This window comes from Oryx dammah, unplaced genomic scaffold (genome assembly GCF_014754425.2).
Source record: "Oryx dammah isolate SB20612 unplaced genomic scaffold, SCBI_Odam_1.1 HiC_scaffold_27, whole genome shotgun sequence".
Lineage (NCBI taxonomy): Eukaryota > Metazoa > Chordata > Mammalia > Artiodactyla > Bovidae > Oryx > Oryx dammah.
In genome coordinates, this window is record NW_024070211.1 from 6708263 (window position 1) to 6713556 (window position 5294).

Sequence of the window (5294 nt, forward strand, 5' to 3'; positions counted from 1 at the left end):
GGCGAGCGCAGCGCCCCCCTTCCCAGCCAGGCCTGGCGCGCCCGCCGGCACCTGCGGGCTTCGGAGCCCGCGGCGGCTCACACCGCCCGCGGCATGGCGCGCAGGCCAGGCAGGGCCGGACCCTCCTCTCCTGGCCCGCAGCCGAGCCGGGCAGCGCTTGGAGATCGCCGCTTGGAGATCGCCCGGCGCCGCCGGCGGCGGCGGCTGCGGCAGGGCCAGGGGCTGCCCCGCCCCTGGGGCGCCAGCGACCTGCGAGGGCCCCGCGCCCCCGAAGGCTTCAGCCCCTGGGGTCCGGCGCGCTCCGGGGAGGGGGTCTCTGGGATGCCCACGGGCTCGGCAGAAACAGCGATGCACTCAGATGGGGGAGGGGGACCGATCGCACCGACGCCCTCTCGCCTCGATCTGAAGTCCCTGAGTCTTTCTCTGCTGCTTTTTTTTTTTTTCCCCTTTTTTTTTTTAGCGCGAAACTGCGTGCCGCGAAATTCGGATCTCCCGCGGAAAATGCCGGGCTCCGATTGGTCGCTGCTACAGGCACAGGCTCCACCTCCCGGAAGGACCAGTCCCTCGAGGTGGTGATTGCAACACAAACTTGATGCTTAAAGGGGCCGCCGTACCTGCTGTCGCCCGGTGCCCTCCCGCTCTGGCAGCCCGAGAAACAGACCCGGAGGGTGGTTCCCAGACAGCAGAGGCAACCACGCCCTGAGGACTGGGTCCGAATACCCAGGGGTGGAGGGGATCTTTTGGCGTGGAGTCTTTGGCCTGAACCCAAACCCAGTGGTACATTGCTCGAGCTGCAGGCCTTTTGTTAGTTTGCATTATAGCTCAGCTAACGCTAATGTAGAGGTATTTATAGCCTTTTCCCCGCTGAAATGAAAGCCAGAAAAGTCTACTCTTTTTTGGCACGGGGCGAGGTGGCGGTGGGGGAAGGGCGAGGGACGGAGACTAAGGTTTATACCTCTTCATAGGGGGATCCTAACATCTATCGGATGAGATGGATGGCATCACCGACTCAATGGGCATGAGTCTGAGTAGGCTCCAGGAGTTGGTGATGGACAGGGAGGCCTGGTGTGCTGCAGTCCATGGGGTCGCAAAGAGTCGGACACGACTGAGCGGCTGAACTGAACTGAACATCTATGCCCGGCCACAGCATGCCTAGCACCCTGCTAGATGACTGCTTTATCTTATTTTATTTAACTGAATCCAACAATTGCCAAAAGAGGAGTGATGATCTTCCTGGCAAAGATGGACCGTCTGAGAGGCTAGGTCACTTGCTCAAGGTCACACAGAGAGACTGGCTGATTTGTGATCTGACAGTTCAGTCTGGGACAGGCCAGCTCCTGAGCCCTTGTTTGTTCCAATGAAAGGATCCTCCTACATTCTCCCAAGCTGAGCCCAGGCCCTTGCAGGCTTGGGTGGAAGTCCAGAGTGCAGAGCTCTGACTTGTCCACAGTTGTATTCCCAGAGCCCAGCACTCAGTAAATATTTGAACATCTCGAGGTTTCTCCTCAACAACCCTTTTGTCACAGGTCTTCCTTCCTTCATGGCCAATAATCCGTTTACATTCTTCATCTCTCCAGTCTAGAGAGGCCAAGGCTCAGAGAAGTAACCTTGGCTAGTGAGTGGCAGAGCCACTAAAAGGTGCTGCTAGATTCCAGGTCTGCTGATTCCTGCCTGCTTCTGTGTGATTTTTATGCAAGTCTGAACCTGGCATTTAAAGCACTTCTTCAGAGTCAGTTCCCAGCTTCATACTTGATCCTCAGATCTCAAAGAAGAGATGGTAATAATGCATGGGAATGAAGAACCCAGACTTTGAAGCAGACAGCCCTGCTTTCAAACTTTACTAGCTGTGTGAGCCCAGGCAAGTTTTGTAAACTCTCTGAACTTGGGTTTTCTTGTCCCTTAACACTCACTTCATAATACTGCGGGGAAATCTCATGAAATAATGCATGTAAAGCTCTCAGCACAGAGCATGGTTTATAAGGAACCCCAAGAAATGGCAGCTGTGGTTACATCTCTGACCTTATCTCCAGTGCACAGATCCCTTTACTCCAGTCTGCACATTTCACTGGTCTTTCATGGCTCAGTTTATCTTTAAAAGTTTTATTATTATCGTGTTATGTTATTCGAATGAAAATAGACTTTACTGCCCAGGGATTAAAACCATTTGAACGTGTATTTTTCTATATAATGTATTGTGAGGTGATCAGTGTTCACTAAAATATTTATTTTCATCATTTGCTTCAGTTCATGTCTTCTTGACCAATTCTTTTTTTTTTTTTCCTTCTCATATATTGTATGACACACCTTTCAGGCAATGAAGAATTTTTTAAACACCACAGCTAAGGGCTTGAACATTCATCTGCAAGTACTTATATGCTTATTATTAATACATGCATCTATGTTCCTCGTGGCTTTTTCACAGCCATCCTCTACCACAAGTTTTTGGAAAACATTTATCATGACAACTTTCACTCACCTTCAACTCATAGGCTCTGTTTCACCTTGAAGAGTCTGGTAACTGGCCTCCAGGTGCTGCTGCCCTGTCCACACAGCTAATGGTGCCCCTGGTGACTTCTTTCCTCAGCAACCACATGGGGAAAAGTTTCATGCCCTAGTTTAAATATCACCTCCTCCAGGAAGTCTTCCCTGCCTGCCTCCCCTCTCCTAGTCAGAGTGCTTCTCACCCTTTTCTGGACCCTTTGGGTGTTCTGCCTCCACAAACAAGGCTTTGTTTCCATGCTTTGTTTATCTGTTATGTTCTAAGCTTCCTCAAGGGACAAGGTGGTATCCCTCTCTGAATGTCCCTCAGCATCTAGAGCCTGGCTTGGCATGCAGAAGATGGGTAATAAATATTGATTAAATGATTCACTCATCTTCCCAGCAAAGACTGGCAGAAGTTAATGAGATCTGAAATCAGAGGCTCGGCAAGCCCAGATTCAAGTCCCACTCTCCAACCTCCCAGCTGAGAACCCTCGGAGAGGCTGCAGCTCCACCTCTCCACGACAGTTTCCTCAACCATCAAATACTGATAATGCTTCCAGTTGGCCGGTGTCACTAGACTCCAGGGATATTATTGGCTAATGATGGTGTTGATGATTGCTAATATTTATGGAACCTACTGTGTGCTGGGCTCCAAGCACTTGGGCCTCTCTTCTGATCCTCGTGACACCCCTCTGAGACAGGCACTGTTATTATCCCCATTTTACAGATGAGAGAACCTGGAAGGAATTGTGGAAGAGCAGGTTTGGGGAAGGAACAGGGCCCCAGGGCCAGGAAGGGAAATGGGGGTGGTAGGGTGGGGCTGAGATGAAAGAAGGGAGCCAACAAGGGGGCCATGAGCCAGCTCTCTGCGGCTGAGTTTCGGGCAGCTGGGGCTGCCTTTAGAGTTTCACTGCCTGGGAACTAATTCCTGCCAGAGGTGTGGGATGCCAATCTGTAGTCTATCGCCCTGAACTTGAATTCCTGCCCCTTCTACTCCTAGTGTAGGGCTCTTAGTCAGGCTGCTGGATCTCTCTGAGCCTCAATTTATCCATCCTTGAAATGGGTATGGCAAAAGTGACCTTTCCATTCAAGACTCAATGAGGTGTTGGATATAAGGGGTGCCCAGCAGGTGTTTAATATATTTTCACTGAGCTTTGTGTGAGTGAACCAGAGAGACCTTCACAAGGAACTAAACTAAAATACTTGCAGTTTTCCATTCACGCCCTATACGCTCCTGTTTCCCAGCCTTGACTTCCATGCCTTGGTATCCACAAGGCCCCTCCCGCCTGCCAGCCCCACGTGACAGATCTGACCCATCCTTCAAGGCCAGTTCAAACGGTGGAGTGGCAGGAACAGAGTCGGAATAAAACTTCCACCGACCCATGCTGTGTCTTCATCTTCATGCCCTCTCCCTGAGCGTGCCGGGCACATAGTAGGCCAGCAGTAAGTGATGATGGCGTTAAGAGTTCACGTCTCCTGAACACTTCCTCAGTGTAAAGCACCAACCAGGCACTTTATATGCATTATTTTTTTTTAATGTTTATTTAGTTTTGCCTGTGCTGGGAGTTGGTGATAGACGAGGAGGCTTGGCGTGCTGCAATCTGCGGGGTCGCAAAGAGTCGGACACGACTGAGCGACTGAACTAAACTGAACTGTGCTGGGTCTTCATTGCTATGTGCGGGCTTTCTCTAGTTGCGGGGAGCAGGGGTTATCTTAGGTGCGATGCTTGGTCTTCTCGCAGTGGTTTCTCTTGTAGAGGAGCACCGGCTCGACCCTCAAGCTTCAGTAGTTGCAGCTCATGGCCTCTAGAGGGCAGGCTCAGTAGTTGTGGTACACGGGCGTAGTTGCCCTGCAGCCTGTGGGATCTTCGTGTCTCCTGCATTGGCAGGTGGATTCTTAGCCACTGAACCACCAGGGAAGTCCTACATGCATTATTATATTGAAACTTCCCAACTACCCTATAATATTGTGTAATGAGGGCTTGTGTGCATGCCTACTAAGTCGCTTTGGTCATGTCTGACTCTGCAATCCTATGGACTGTACTCTGCCAGGCTCTTTTGTCCATGGATTCTCCAGGCAAGAATACTAGAGTGGGTTGCCATGCCCTCCTCCAGGGGATCTTCCTGACCCAGGGACTGACAGAGGCTCAGATATGTAAGGAATTTGAACTAGGGCTGGTTAAAGAGGAAAGTGAAAGTGTTAGTTGCTCTGCTGCTGCTGCTGCTGCTGCTGCTGCTGCTGCTAAGTCGCTTCAGTCGTGTCTGACTCTGTGCGACCCCATAGACGGCAGCCCACCAGGCTCCCCCGTCCCTGGGATTCTCTAGGCAAGAACACTGGAGTGGGTTGCCATTTCCTTCTCCAATGTATGAAAATGAAAAGTGAAAGTGAAGTCGCTCAGTCATGTCCGACCGTTTGCGACCCTGTGGACTGCAGCCTACCAGGCTCCTCCATCCATGGGGTTTTCCAGGCAAGGGGACTGGAGTGGGGTGCCATCGCCTTCTCCAGTTAGTTGCTCAGTCATGTCCAACTCTGTGATCCCATGGACTATAGCCCACCAGGCTCCCCTGGGCAGGGAATTCTCTAGGCAAGAATACTGGAATGGGTTGCCAGTCCCTTCTCCAGAGGGTCTTCCTGACAGAGGAACTGAACCCAGGTCTCCAGCATTGCAGGCAGATTCTTTACTATCTGAGCCACAAAGGAAGCTCCGTGGTTAAAGGGGAAACCAGGATCTGAACTCAGATCTCTGTCTCCCAAGACACTGAGCTATTATTTTGAATGAAGAACTCAATGCTAGAACCAACCCCATTGAAGGA